Source organism: Neolamprologus multifasciatus, chromosome 14, assembly GCF_963576455.1.
Source record: "Neolamprologus multifasciatus chromosome 14, fNeoMul1.2, whole genome shotgun sequence".
Classification (NCBI taxonomy): domain Eukaryota; kingdom Metazoa; phylum Chordata; class Actinopteri; order Cichliformes; family Cichlidae; genus Neolamprologus; species Neolamprologus multifasciatus.
The window spans coordinates 5262512-5278891 of NC_140452.1; the positions used below are offsets into that span (position 1 = coordinate 5262512).

Consider the following 16380-nt stretch of genomic DNA (forward strand, 5'->3'; position numbering starts at 1 on the left):
AAAAAGGTTGGGAGAAAGTCCTCAGTTAGACTTGAAGACTGCTTGAATAGAATGAGGCCATTTACCAGCAGAATGGCTATTTTTTGTATTTAGTATATGCTAATCTTAAAGTTCTTCCTGCAATCCTGTAGTGGCCCTTGGCGACTTTCTGCCGTTTACAAGGGAGAGTACACTAGTGTGCATTTCATTCATCCACATTCTTGTGAGCCTTTTTAACCTTTATGACAGTATAGTGAGGTGGAGAAAGGAGAGTGAGGGGAAGGGATGCAGCAAAGGGCCTCAAGTCAGAGACTAACCCAGACTGCTGCATTTAACTGTGCAGCATACGAGGTCCTCTTCAGTCTCTGAGCTTTATTCCAAATGCAATCACGGAGAAATACAGCTGCTGAAGCACTCTGGGTAATCAGTGAGACTAGAAGAAAACCTAGAAAAGCACGAAATGAATGCAGCCCATTTATCATTAAACTGGTGTCAAAATGTAACGGCCTCCAACATCTCCACCACACTAATGGCCACCACACTAGCCATTAGCCTGGTGGCCATTAGTGTGGTAACTACGTTGGTAACTGTCAGTGCAAAAATGACGATTACCAACATTGTCACCATAATTTAATATATCCGATATATGTTGGCTGGCTTCATAAACTGGAACTGAAACTTTGTGTGTCTAAACCAAGAAGGTGAGCACAGTCTGCCTAAACTTGGTTACTTCTTTGGTTTGCTTTTCACTCCATTCCACTGTTTTTTCCGTCACTTCACACCTCCACATCTTTAAAACTTTCTGTTCCTTATGTTACAGAAAGTTTCTTCAGCTCATATTGAACTACTTGTGTCTTGGGTCCTCTTTACAGAGCAGAACGATTAATCTGCAATTAGCACAAGAGTAGGCAAGTGTGGTCAATTGATTATTCAATCGAACTTCTTTCTTCCTCCTCCAGTGCTCCATCTATCCCTGTTTATCCATTTAATTTTTGTTTCCCCAGTAAAGCATCCAGAAGCTAAAAAGGCCACAAATATGTGCACTCACAGAAGCCTCTTTTAAAAATGTGTATTTCTGTCTATTATATCATTTACATGTGCTGTATGTATGTAAAGCACTATGCAAAACTATGGTGCCAACCCTCATTTCTTTATGCTTCCAAGGAGCCAGACTTTTCTTCTAACTTTTTTTTCGCAGTGGTCTTGAAAAGTAGTTTTTCTTTAGACATTGGCTGCCTTTTTCTCTGATCCTTCCACCTGACCATTTTATGAGCAATGTTTTTGATTGTTGAACCGATTAACATTCAACTATGAATCATTCAAACAAAAAAAGGGCGCCTAACTTAAGGGATGAACTATTGTTGTGTGCACACATAACAGAAACCTTCTAAATGTAAATTGTATCTTTAGGAACTTTGTTACTTGCAGCCAGAAACATTTATTTTATTGAATCCATGAAAAATAATAAAGATTACACAGTTTGAAACGCATAAAATATTTTTTTTTTTGCCTAATAAGATGGTTCAGTGTCTTATGGAGTGAAATTTTAGTTTCAAATGATTGTCAAAATTTAAAGATGCGGTCAGGAAAGAGGTGAAACAGTGAGGCATCTGTAAAACACAGTGGAGGCTCTGTTGTGGTAACTGCTAATAGCATAAGCGATTGATTGTTTAGGTAAAAATAAAAAAAATAAATATTCAAAAAGTAAGTACCTTTCAAGTGTTAGCCTTTTCAGAGGTTCGGGGGAAGGTGCAGCTGTTGGAATAAAACAGCAAGTGGGGTCTTCATGTGTCACGTGACTCTTAAAATGACAGGAGAGTAAAAAGGTTTAATCACAGTGTAACACAAATACAGTAATTAGGCATAGCACTTATCTCTTCCCATCAACCCATTTTCTAAGAATCCATTAGTCCATCTGGGTGCTCATTAGTCACTCCTTTACTGGACTTTATTCTCACATTTAACTCTTGTTTATCGGCGAAACCAGAGCTAAGAGAATCTGTTCAAAATGTCTTGGCAAGGACACATAGAAGTCATCCACAATTTCCCCGTGGATTTGAAAAGGTTTTGTTTGTTTCTTGCACTGAAGCAATGCTCCTGCAGTATTTCCTGTTACCCTTTCTTTGTCTTTGATCGCTCCCAGCATGGTCGACTTGTTTCTCATAATGAAAGAATTACAGAAATGGCAGTCAAAGACCTCACGCTTCTAAGCCATAATCATATTATGTCGTAATAATGTTTGTTATGTAGCACAAAACCCCCAGGTGAGGCTTCAGAAACACACACACACACACAGCTGTATTTCCTTCACTTCAGAGGACGTTACTTTGACTCGCATTAATTTCCCGGAGACTTGCGCTAAACCTGAAAACTAACCCTTCATACTGAAATGAATTGATTTATTTTATGGGGACTTGGTTATTGTTCCTGCAGTGTGACTGAAAACAGTTTATGTCCCTGCAACAAGCTAAGTACAAACACACACAGAGGAATGTTACACAGCTGTGGTTTAGGTTTCTTTTTCTTGATTAGTATCACCTGTGAGACTCCCTGTCCCAGAGCCAATTATCTTCCCTTATCTGTGTATAGTTTGCTTTTGTGTGAGTTTTCATGTGTGCGCTGTATATCTAGTGCGTGTGTCACACTTTTCACCGGGGAAGTGCGTGACTGGCAGGTACGAGTGTGAGAAAGTTCTCCGTCAGAAAGTTTTACCTGGATCAGTTTCAGGGCCGGGCCGCAGGGCGGGCTGGGCTTCAGGGGAGAGAGAGCCGGGACACTCTGTGGCAACCTTAAAGCATTTTCAACTGAAAGGCCTGCTTTATCTGGCCATCTCTGGGAGGTGGAGGGTAGTGGGTGGTGGGTGAGGGCGGTAGAGTGATCCCCCTGCCCCAGGTGAGGGGATGAACAGGTGAGCAAAGTCATTATGAGGAAAGGTGAGCTCTTTCTGTCCCCTGCCCTCCGCTCACATGTGCAGTCTTCATTTCTCACACTAATCTCTTCAGGGAAATGCGCGCCTGTGTTTTTGTCTGCATTTGTTTACGTAGCTGTAATTTCTCGTGTTTTGTTTGGTTTGCGTATCATGCTATCAAAAATGACTGCAGGGGTCCATCGCTATTAGGCTCCTGTAAGTCTGCGCCATGATTTCTCAGCTTATGGCTTAATCAGCTTTTTCTATTGGTTTTAGAGCACCTGTAAAAGCTTTACTGAAAGGCAGCCTCTCTGAGAGGGTTTTATGAGAATAGTTCAACTTTTCGTTACATGTTCAATGTGAAGACTAATACCATTTTCAATTTCTCTTTAGACAAAATATTCAGTGAGCACAAAGACATCATCTCTGCAGGCCTCTGTTAGAATGTTAAATGTTAAAGTTCATGACAGTGCAATTAGGGAAAGACTGAATAAGCATGGTTTGTTTGAAAAAGTTGCAGAAAGACAGCTTCTTATCTCTAAAAAGATGCACAGTAACACATTTGGAGAAAATGCATAATAGAAGGAAAATTTCATATCAAACTGCATCATAACTGTCAAGCACTGTGGTGGAAAGGTGATGATTTGGGCTTTTTTTGCAGCCACCTGCACAGCTTGATCGTGAACTCTAGAGTCAAACGTAGGCCATCTGTCTCACAGCTAATTGGCTCAAATTGATTCATGCAACAGGATAATGATTGGGACCACAGCAGTAAACTACAGCAGAATGGATGACAAAAACAAAGAATATAGGTGTTGCAATGGCCCAGTCAACAACCAGACCTCAACCTGGCTCAAAATACTGTGAAGGGACCTTAAGAGAGCTCTGCATAAACAAATTCCTGCAACCCTCAATGAACTGAAGCAATGCTGTAAAGAAGAGTGGTTCAAAATTCCTCGGCAAGAGAGACAACCGCTACTTCAAGTTATTGCTGCTAAAGGTGGTTTTACAAGCTATTCAGTGTGGATTTTTCACCATCACTGCTTTGTTTTGGATTAATTTTCATCAAATAAATAATGCACTTTTTTACGGAGCCCCGCAGGGGACATGGGAGAAAAAAAATTAAGACGGACTTTTGCGAGATCTCGCAAAACAAACTCGGGATCTCGCAAAACTTTTGCGAGATCTCGCAAACGTTTTAGCCGCATTCTTCGGACGCTGGCTCGAAGCCGACCGGGAGGTCGAGGCACGATGTGCCGGGAAAGCGGTGTTCCTCCCGGCTGTAGTAGGTCTCGACCTCCCGTTAGCTTCAAGCTAATGGGAAGAATGCGGCTAAAACTTTTGCGAGATCTCGCAAAAGTTTTGCGAGATCCCGAGTTTGTTTTGCGAGATCTCGCAAAAGTCCATCTTAATTTTTTTTTTCTCCCATGTCCCCTGCGGGGCTCCGTACTTTTTTTCCAAAAATTATGTCTTGAGGCGTAAAATCTGATGTAAGTAGTGAAATGTAGCAGTGAGTTTGCATTGCTATCCTTTTGAAGTCTGAAGTCAGGTTTGCTGTTTTTTCCCGTTTCCAGTCTTTACACCACGCTTAAGGTATCACGGCTTTAGCATTATACGAGTCCCAAGTGGTGTCAATCTGCTCCTGACAAACAAGCTTATTTTTCAGTGAGGAAACTTTACAAAATGTCACATAGTGTAGCAACATTTAATGTTTTTCGTTTGCTTATTATGTGAAAAGTGCAGACGAATCATCCCTTGAGTGACAGAGGATGAAATAGGATATCGTTGCTATTTTCAGTCTGTCTTTGAAAATGAAATTGCAGAGTTTAGCTTCGCCTCTTGGTTATCAGTGACGGTACAGATAGACTGAGAGACGTGGCTTTTTTTTTGACCCCGGCGTTAGATGCGTGGATTCTCAGCGGTCTGGAATATTTTAGCTGTGGCGTTTCAGCAGAGATCAGAAAAGTTCAAAGACTTCGTAGATATGAGGTTGTTTCTTTATGGCCTTCATCTGAGGTTCATTTCACTGGTGAATCTGTTTTCATGAAGTGAAATAAGAAAAGCACTAACGTAACGGTGAAAGTTAAAGGTGCAGAGGAAACAAACAAACGCAGAGACAGAGAGTTTTAGACAAGTCAGCCAGTAAAATAATCTTAGTGATTGTTTGTTCCTACTAATATCAGCATTTCTTCAATGAACATTTCCAGAAAAAATTGGACCTTTAACATGAAAACTGAAGCTTGAGTCTCATTTGTGATAGTTTGGTTTGAAACACACCTTTTTCAGTGTTGTGCAGATGTTATTAATCTCTACTTTCTAAATAATCGGGGTATTGATCTTTTTGCTTTGTCTTGAAATCAAAGATTCTTTTGAAATTTGAATTGCCTAAAAATAAGATCTGTGTTTTTTTTCCATAATATAAAACGTGTAAGTAAATATGGCGCTTTAGAATAAGTGGTTATATGAGTCACTTATATTCAGGGACATTCAGTGTTATCACATATAGCACAATGCTTAGTGGTGGTAAATCTGAAGTTTTGTTGACAGCCTAACATTAATTAACCTTTTAATTTTACTGTGTATTAATAGTAGTAGTAATGTAGAATATTAACTGGTTCAGTAAAACACATACCACATGCTTTTATGTACCACAGCATTTTTCTTCTGTAAAATTCCCAAAAAAATAAGTTTGACTTTTTGTTGAGGGACCCAGGTTGATGCTGACTTTCAGTCAAAAATACGTCATCCCTGAAGCTCTCCATTCACAAGGCCACTGAAGTTTTCTTAACTTTAAGACAGACGTATAGATCGTATTTACCGTCGTCACAAAAGACCTATGAAGTCATTTTCTTGGGCGAGAGAGTCTCCTATATGTATTGATTCACTGTGAAAACGGCACTCACCAGACAATGTGGGACGTGAATCTGATATTTCCCGACCCTTTGTGACTCAGAACTAGTTTATCAAGGTCTGGTTATGCCCGCCTTTTTTTTTCTTCTTTTTTTTTTTTTTAAAACAAACTGCGACAAAAGACGATTTGATAGGTGCCACAGAAATCCTGTTAGGACAAAGTGAATAGAGTGAAGTCCCCGCCATTTGTAATCCTCATGTCGAGTGTTAAAACCCATTGATGGTCAGGTTCACCGCTAGAGGCTATGGCTGGGAAAAACTCACATTCAGCAAAGAGTCTGCGCACGAATGTGGTTTCGAGTGTGTGTGTGTTTAGTGAATACCGACTTCCTCTTGCCTTTAGTCTTGTCATTCAGGGTAAATGTATCTCTTGGGTTTGCATTGATGTGGGTCTTTCTTTGTGTTGTCAGGAGTAGAGATAAAAGCAGCACACTGAGCGCACGAATAGCAGAAATGTTGACCGTTAACAGATAATGAGTTGTTTTGATGCTGGCTGTAAGAACGTGAGCCAAGATGCCCAATTCTAAAAGCTCTGCCGCTCAACCCACAAATGGATTTTCATTAGAAACGGGGCATCACTTAGGGGTAAATAAACAGGCTTTTCAACAGCATAAGATTTATTGCCAAGAAGCTTTATACAACAAAGAGACACACGTTTTCTTACTTTTTGTGCAGTGCAAATTTATTTCCTACAGATGTTTTCTTCTAAAAACAAACCAGAAAATGATACCAGAGTTAATATTGCTCAAAATAAAACAAGGTCAGAATTCTCAAATATGTTTGGGACACTTGCTTTTGCACTTGTGCTGCACATTAGTCTCTGTTTGTGAGAACTAACTGTAGTCACCTATTAGGGCTGGGCTATATCATACCGGTGTAATTTTGGGCAACGATAGGAAAATGAAATATCGCGATAGAATATGGGTAAAACGCGCATGCGCACTGCCTGTGTTTACATACGCACATGGCGGCGACGCAGAATGAGAAGAGCGAAAGCGGATCGTTAAATGAAACGGATGAACCAGAACTGGTTTGTTAAAATGCTGCAACTTCACTGGTGTGGAACTGGTTTAGCTTCCGTCCGTCAGATACACAACAAAGCACTATTTTTGGTAGAGCATGCTAGCGGGCCGTCGTTATTACCGTGTTGTTTGGAAAATACGGCACACTTAAAATCAATCCTTTGATTTTTCTGAAAATCGACAGTGCCCCTTATAATCCCGTGTGCCTTATGTATGAATTCTGGTTGTGTTTACTGACCTCGAAACGATTTTATGTACACGGCGCTCGAAAATCTGTCGGATGTTTCAGTACGACTTTGCTAAGCTACGAAGCCGCACCACTTGATGGATTGTCGGAGCATTACGGCTCCGACAGTACGTATCACCTCGCGGAGTGATACGTACTGTACTTCAACATAATATTACCGTATTGTGTGTGTAGAACCTCTTTTTAAGTTTTGTGGATATTATACATGGTTATGCTGAGGATATGTCGGCCAATTTCCACTCAAAATGCCTTTTGGTTAAACTGTCAGCGAGGAATTTGCACTGTTACATTTTTATGTAACGTTAATGCACATAAAAAACAGCTGCTTGTTTAAGTGAAAATACATTGATGGGGTTTTTTGCACTAATAAAGTTGTGGAGTTGTAAAGTATTTTGTCTAGTGTCAATTATATGGTCAGTTATATCGTTATCGCAAATTTTCAAATGTATATCGTGATAAATATTTTTGGTCATATCGCCCTGCCCTATCACCTATTATGTGTGGATTAAATTGTCTCTGATGTTGGGCTTCCACTACTTTTATATTTTGGTGAAAATTTTCCCAGTGCTACAAAAGTCCAGATGAGCATGTAAAAATGGCCATTCTTCGGTAACATTCTAGCGCTCATCAGCTGATATGCTTCCAGCATGTTATCCACAAGCTCAGTGTAGCTCTCTGATCTCTGATTGCCAAGAAAATTCTGGATAACCTGCATTAATGCTTCCCATGCTGCTGATTCAGTTTCCTTTTAAACTCATGGTTAAGCATTAGTTCACAGATTCAGGATCGACCAAAACACATTCCTTAATTTTGGCTTCACCTTTCCTCACCAAACTTGTTTCTTAAATGCTGAAATGTCTTAAAGTGCAGCGAAAGAATCCCAGTAGCAAAATGCGTGTTGACCAGTGTCCAAGCAAAGTGTTAAGATGGAATGTTTTAACTAAGAAAATTTTAAGTCTTCCATTGGATAATTTCAGAAGTGATTAGTATCCTTCAGCTGGCAGCAGGTTATTAACCCCAGCTGATGCAATGAGTAGCTTATATCCTATAGTCGTGTTGCACTGTTTCAGAAAGAAAGTTGAGAAAATTGTTGAAACTATCAGAACTGGGTGAAGAACTGTTTTAGATATTATTGAAAACCTAGAAGGAAATCAGTGAACCATCACCTTCAATGGTTGGAAAAAAAATCTTGAATGGTTGTGAACAAAGAGCAGTCAAATGTTTGGTAACATAAAATTTTAAAAAAAGCTGCAGTAGAACTAATGGAGAAGCCAACAGACTGAGTCTAAACAGCAGTGTAGCCTTAAGAAAACCACCATCTCACCATCATTGAGGCTAGTTGGGAGAAAAAAAGAGTCTTCTCTTTGCTCTTGAGCACAAAGTTCAAGCTCTTGAGCAAAGAAGGTCATGAGAAAGGCGAATGAAGTGTTGAGCCGGTCATGCCTATTGTGCACCGTACAGTCCAGGGGAGTTAGGATCTGACTGCTTGCGTTTTTTAACCTTATGTGGCCAAAAATCAGGTCAGCTGACCGTCTGAATATATTTAACTCTATTGAAAATCATTGGGACGGGATGGAGAAGACTACACGCAGTGGTTTGATCATGATCCCATCATCAATGGGATCTTTGTAAAAAAATGAACGTAAGTCTGCATAAGCATAAGCATAAGCGATAAAATAGCGAATGTCTACTGCCATCAACGCTAAAGGCAATCTAACTAAACAATAGAGGGTGTGAGGTTTTGGCAGCTTTGGCCGGGCAGTGTATCACCTCTAGATGTAAATCTTCATCCTCTCCATTCACTGTGTACTGTCAACTGTTTGATAAAGAAAATGAGGGAGGTGAAAATATCTTTTTACTTCCTTGTTTTCAAGTTAATCCACCAACAAATTTCTCACATCTTAACACAACAAGTCTAATCCAACTTGGCTCTTCATCAGAAGAGCTATCGAGGCTACCTCGGGTCACATGTAGGCGAAAACAAAGGCTCTCTGCTCAGAGCAACATGCAAAGTGCAGGCATATGCAAATATCTTCACTTGTCATTTGTGTGACAAGTTCTTTCCCGTCAGCCTCTCAGCTCTCATGATAACCTGTTGTCTTTGTGCGTCTCTATCTGTGTTAAAGAGAATTAATTCAAAGTTACACAGCCCACTGTATTCTTATATGTGACATTTTCAGATGACATAGTAACAAAGGAAGAATTCAGGTTTAGTTTTTACAACAGGAGGTCGATTAGACAGATGGGTCAACAAAACACTGGACATCAACACGCAGTAGTGTTTGCTTCAACCGCAGCTCTGTGGTGGCATCGTCAGTTTGAAATGAGTTTTTCAGGACAGCCTAACACATTTTCAGTTTTCAATTAATCATTAAAAGAATTAAGTCAGATAAGTCATTTTTTATACAAACATTTTTATATCCATGCCTCCATAATGGTTCCTGATCAGTAGTTTCAAATGGATGGTCTGTGGATGTGGATAGTGATTATCTATATCTATACGTCAAAATATACTGCTGCTCCACTGCTCTATACTGCTGCTCCACATCGAAAGGAGCCAGCTGAGGTGGTTCGGGCATCTGACAAGGATGCCCCCTGGGCGCCTCCTGGGTGAGGTGTTCCAGGCATGTCCCACCGGGAGGAGGCCCCGAGGCAGACCCAGGACACGCTGGAGAGATTATATCTCTCGGCTGGCCTGGGAACGCCTTGGTGTTCCCCCGGATAAGCTGGAGGAGGTGGCTGGGGAGAGGGAGGTCTGGGCCTCTTTGCTTAGGCTGCTGCCCCCGCGACCCGGCCTCGGATAAAGCGGATGAAGATGGATGGATGGATATACGTCAAAATATACAATCAGCCATTCATTAGTCGCACGTAACTAGTACCATGTTGGACCTCCTTGCCAAAAATTCAACAAGCTGCTGTAAACATTCCTCAGAGATTCTAGTCTTTGTGATGTGAATCTCCTGCGTGATCACATCCCAAAGATGCTCTATTAGATTTAAATCTGGTGACTGTGGAGGTTGATCGTCGCTCAAGAGTTGGCGATTCATCTTGTAATCGGAAGGTTGCCGGTTCGAGCCCCGGCTCTGACAGTCTCGGTCGTCGTGTCCTTGGGCGAGACACTTCACCCGTTGCCTACTGGTGGTGGTCAGAGGGCCCGGTGGCGCCAGTGTCCGGCGGCCTTGCCTCTGTCAGTGCGCCCCAGGGTGGCTGTGGCTACAATGTAGCTGCCATCACCAGTGTGTGAATGTGTGGATGACAAAACGTAGTGTGAAGCGCTTTGAGGTCCATAGGGACTAAGTAAAGCGCTATCCAAATAGAGGCCATTTTACCATTTACGTACAGTGAACTCATCGCCAATGTTCAAGAAACCAGTTTGAGTTGATATGAGCTTTTGTGGCATGGTGTTTTATCCTGTTGGAAGCACCCATTAAAATATGGATACACTGTGGTCATATATAGATGGACATGGTCAGCAACAACACTCAGGTAGCTCGTGGTGTTTAAACTATGCTTAGTTAGGGCTATATTATTCCCCCCACACCATTACACCACCATCACCAGCCTCAACCACTGATACAAGGCGGGATTGGAGTCATACCCTCTGTTATATACAGTATTGGGGAGTAACGGAATACATGTGCCGCCGTTACGTATTTAAAATACAAAATATGAGTAACTGTATTCCGTTACAGTTACCGTTTAAAAAGGTGGTATTTAGAATACAGTTACTTTGTTGAAATAAATGGATTACACGGCGGTACTTCCCTGTTTCATATTGTGGCGGGTCAGGACTGTTTGGGTTTTGTTTGACAGCTACGTTCTGTTGTTCCAGGCGGCCGGTGTTCTGACAAACCATCCTACTTTGGCAAAACGTCCTACCCGTAGGATAATTTTACGCTGCCATATGACAAACTGCCCTACTTTGGCAAAATGTCCTACTGTACGTAATTTATGCACATTTCTGCTGCCAAACAATAATTCCAGCACAAATTTAAGTAGGTATGACGGTTTGCCACTTAACTTTGCCCATCAGAGTATGTTTGTAGCTGATATTCATAAAGCCAGTACGGTTAGACACTTCTTTTTACCCATTCAAGTGTGCTTGTAGGTCACATTCACAAAGGTAGCATGTTTTGGCACGTAATTCTTCCCGTCAGAATTATGCTTCTTGCTCTTATTAACAAAGGTAGCATGTTTTGGCACGTAATTCTTCCCGTCAGAATTATGCTTCTTGCTCTTATTAAGTAAGTAAGTAAGTAAAATTTATTTATATAGCACATTTCACAGATAAAAAAATCACAAAGTGCTTTGCAATAAGATCAGACATACAAGTTAAAATTAATTAAAAGCCCGTTTGTATAAAAATGTCTTCAGCTGCTTTTTAAAGGAGTCAGTAGAGTCTAGACAGCGTAAAGACAACAGCAGAGAGTCCCACAGCCTAGGTGCCAGTGCTTGAAAAGCCCGATCCCCACGTGTTTTAAACCTAGTACGTGGGACCACCAGTAGCCTCTGACCTGAAGACCTAAGTGCTCGGGATGAAGCATGAGGTTTCAACAGGTCAGAGATATACTGGGGAGCTTCACCGTGCAGAGCTCTAAAAGTTACAACTAAAATTTTAAAATGAACCCTAAAATTTACAGGCAACCAATGAAGAGAAGCCAAAACTGGAGTAATGTGTGACCTCTTATTTGTACCAGTTAAAAGTCTCGCTGCTGCATTCTGTACAGACTGAAGGCGATCCAGAGCTGATTTGTTGAGACACGTAAAAAGACCGTTACAATAATCCAAACGAGAAGAAATAAAAGCATGAATAATCATCTCAAGTTCTGCCTTTGACACCAGTAGTCTGAGTTTAGAAATGTTTCTTAAATGATAAAAACAGTTCCGGACAAGTTGTTTAGAGTGTTTCTCAAGAGACATCGAACTGTCAAATATAACACCTAAGTTTCTGAGACTCGACTGAAATGAAGGGTCTAAAAAACTGATATGCTGCCTAATTTCTGAGAGCATGTGATCAGGTGCAATAATCAAAGTTTCTGTTTTATCTGCATTTAACTGAAGGAAATTGTCATTTAACCATTGTTTGATTTCTGACAGACAATTATTTAAACAAGACAATTTATACAACTCAGAAGCTTTGAAATAACAGTACAACTGAATGTCATCAGCATAGAGATGATAAGAAATATTATTGTAACGTCTGATAATGTGGCCTAGAGGGAGTATATACAGCAAAAAGAGAATAGGACCTAAAACAGATCCTTGAGGTACCCCAGAAGGCAGAACTGATGTTTCCGACAGCACATGATTTATACAGACAGTAAAGGATCGTTCAGATAGATACGACATAAACCATTTTAAAACAACACCAGTAATCCCAAACAAGTCCTTCAGCCTATTTATCATGATGTTGTGATCAACAGTATCAAAAGCAGAGCTGAGATCCAACATAACCAGAACGGTGTAATCTCCAGTGTCTGCTGCCATCAGAATGTCACTAGACACTTTAAGCAAAGCGGTTTCAGTAGAGTGCAATTTGCGGAAACCAGACTGGAAAATGTCCAGAACATTGTTCTTTTCCAAAAAGTTGTTAAGTTGTTCTGCAACTGTTTTTTCCAAGATCTTTGACACCAATGGTAATTTTGATACTGGCCTGTAACTGCTTGGAAGAGATGGGTCCAAATTTGGTTTCTTTAATATTGGTTCAACAATAGCTTGTTTAAAATAGCTGGGAACTGAGCCAGTATAAAGAGAAGTATTAATTATTTCCAGAATACAGGGGCCAATAGAGTCAAACACACTAATGAAAAATGATGGAGGAAGTACATCAAGGTGGCTTGAGGTCAGTTTCATTCGACCAAGCAGAGCACTGATGTCCTGTAAGGTAACAGGAGTAAAAGAGGAGCAGGTATCAGAGGTAAGCAACGTGTCAGTGTGATACTGAGAGGATGATGGCGAGATATTAGACCTGACAGCAGCGACCTTATTAACAAAATAGTTTAAAAAGTCATTACAATCAGATTTAGTATAGACTGGTACATGAGGAATATCAGGAGAGACAATGTTTTTAATTGTATCAAACAATACTCTGGGATTTTTCTTTTTTGAAGCTATTAGATTAGCAAAATATTCAGTTCTGGCATTTTTTATCATGTCGTTAAGTGAGAAAATTGATTCCTTGAGATGTACCCTATGGACCTCAAGCTTGGAAGCCTTCCATAAACGTTCCAATTTGCGACAATATCTCCTAAAATTTCGAATATTTTCATTTATCCAAGGACAGAAATTTGAAGAATGGACAACATTTAGTTTCAGAGGTGCCACCGTATCTAAAATAGATTTACATTGATTGTTAAAAGACAATCTATGATATGTCCCCATATCATTTTGAGCCATGCGAGGGACAAACATGGCAGAAAACCTTCTAGCAGCATCCTGGTTTATAATCCGCCTTTGGATCATCAATTTAGGAGGTGAAGGATCCACGTAACAAAGGTAGCATGTTTTGGCACGTAATTCTTCCCGTCAGACTATGCTTCTAGTTTATAATAACAAAGGTAGCATGGTTTGGCACGTAATTCTTCCCGTCAGAATTATGCTTCTTGCTCTTATTAACAAAGGTAGCATGGTTTGGCACTTGTTTGTAGAAGCAGTCAGCATACCAAGGTGCTTAAGTTATACAGCTGTCACCATTGAAGTGATTGGAACACCTGACTATACAAACTTTGACAATAAACTCACTCCATTATAGTTACAGTATATATTTACTGAATATATTTACAGATACATATATTTGACATTTATAGATCCAACAGAACACAGGGAGAAAGAACTGAAAAAGAAACAGTGTACAAATTATGCACATTTGTCGCACAGGTAGTTCACCAGGCTGCTGTCATAATGAGCACATCCAAAATGTGCCCATCTGGAACAAAACTCGCAAAACTCCAAAATAGTTCCACTTCTCACGTGTACACCACTTTGTATTGGTCTTTCATGTGGAATTCCAATTAACCCTCTGGTTTCTATATGGCCATTTTTGGCCACTTCACTTTTCGGTTTTCAACCATTTTTGTTCTGTTAATGCAAATGGAATGAAACTTTCCAAAGGTGTGTATTTTATTAAAATTTTTTATTTTTCAACATCAGCTCCTTAATAATGTCAATAATATTCACTATACACCAAATTGTTCCCATTTTACTGATTGTGGCCATTTTTGGCCAATTGAAACCCATTATAACCACCTTTTTTGATTCCTTGTTACTGGCAGTACTATATCATGCGATTTAGGTAAAATTGCTTTCATTCTAAACTCAACACATGAAAATTGTAGTTTTTAATGTTTTTCACCATATGAGATCCTTGGCCCATTTTGTGCCAAGCAAGCAATTTCATGTAATATTCTTGGTTTCCACTAGGGGCGTTTGATGGGTTACCACATTCCAATGGACCAATATAATGAAACAATTTTGACATAGGTTTGGTCTTAAGGATCTGATAGTTTGTGTTTGTGCATGACATTGCAGCACAAACATGTATTTGCAAGATAGACTGGAATAAATAATGACGCATCAAACATTACATAGGCTGCAGTGAATTCCTGTGGATGCAGGATATTGAGCTTTGAGGTTCCCAGTCAAACTTAGCTTTGAAGCACATGTGAAAAGCACTTTTACTCTTGTATTTTTCATAAAAAGAGACCATACCCAAAATATTAACTCTAGAAACAAAAACAAAAACAAAAAAAAACCCCAATCACAGGACATTTTGCACAGTTCAAACCTGCAGCTGCAGCGCAAACAACAACAAACACTGTTTGTAAACGTGTCCTGGAGTTTATGCAGGTGCAGACGTTGCTACTGCTGTAAGTAAACCTAACAGCTTCCAGACCATTTATTCTGGCAATATGGCAAGAAGGTGGGAGTGTCCCCCCCCCCCAGAGGGACAAAGGGACCCCTGATGATCCTCTAATCGCCTGAGCCAAGGTGTGAAACTGGGTGTGAACTCTGGCTGATTGGGAACCACATCCAGTTCAAAGCGTATAATATCTAAATTTGAATTATATTTTGGTTTTCATGACTAGGACTGGTGCTAATTTAAAAAATCAAGTCAATGAAAGTAGAAAAATGTTTTAATATATATGAATTTTATAGTATTTTGAAAACGTAAACAGGGGTGGCCATTTTTGGCCACGAACAAAATGAGAGGGATTTTTTTTTGTTTTTCTGTCACTGCACAAAAAACCAAAGATACATAAAACTCATTGATACTTTTAATTATTGCTATGCATCTAACCTCCATCATGGTTAGAAAATAAATCAGTTTGCATGTATTATTTAGAAAAAAAATGGGGATTTTATGCTTTTATCCCTTTATCCCTTTATCCCTTTGTAAATCATTAAAAAGTATGTAATTTAACTGGTATTTAAAGGGTTAAAAGTCCTGGATTTGAATTAAATTTTGGTCTTGATGAACAGCACTGATACTAATCTAAAAAATCAAGTCAATGAAAGTAGAAAAATGTTTTAATATATATGAATTTTATAGTATTTTGAAAACGTAAACAGGGGTGGCCATTTTTGGCCACGAACAAAATGAGAGGGATTTTTTTTGTTTTTCTGTCACTGCACAAAAAACCAAAGATACATAAAACTCATTGATACTTTTAATTATTGCTATGCATCTAACCTCCATCATGGTTAGAAAATAAATCAGTTTGCATGTATTATTTAGAAAAAAAATGGGGATTTTATGCTTTTATCCCTTTATCCCTTTATCCCTTTGTAAATCATTAAAAAGTATGTAATTTAACTGGTATTTAAAGGGTTAAAAGTCCTGGATTTGAATTAAATTTTGGTCTTGATGAACAGCACTGATACTAATCTAAAAAATCAAGTCAATGAAAGTAGAAAAATGTTTTAATATATATGAATTTTATAGTATTTTGAAAACGTAAACAGGGGTGGCCATTTTTGGCCACGAACAAAATGAGAGGGATTTTTTTTGTTTTTCTGTCACTGCACAAAAAACCAAAGATACATAAAACTCATTGATACTTTTAATTATTGCTATGCATCTAACCTCCATCATGGTTAGAAAATAAATCAGTTTGCATGTATTATTTAGAAAAAAAATGGGGATTTTATGCTTTTATCCCTTTATCCCTTTATCCCTTTGTAAATCATTAAAATTATGTAATTTAACTGGTATTTAAAGGGTTAAAAGTCTGGATTTGAATTAAATTTTTTGTCTTGATGAACAGCACTGATACTAATCTAAAAAATCAAGTCAATGAAAGTAGAAAAATGTTTTA

General features: G+C 39.3%; 1 protein-coding gene across 1 annotated transcript in view; it reads left to right on the plus strand.

The window, feature by feature from the left end:
* LOC146503309 (uncharacterized) overlaps positions 1-16380 on the plus strand; it is an 82736-nt gene that overhangs the window by 12065 nt on the left and 54291 nt on the right. The window lies entirely within an intron of this gene.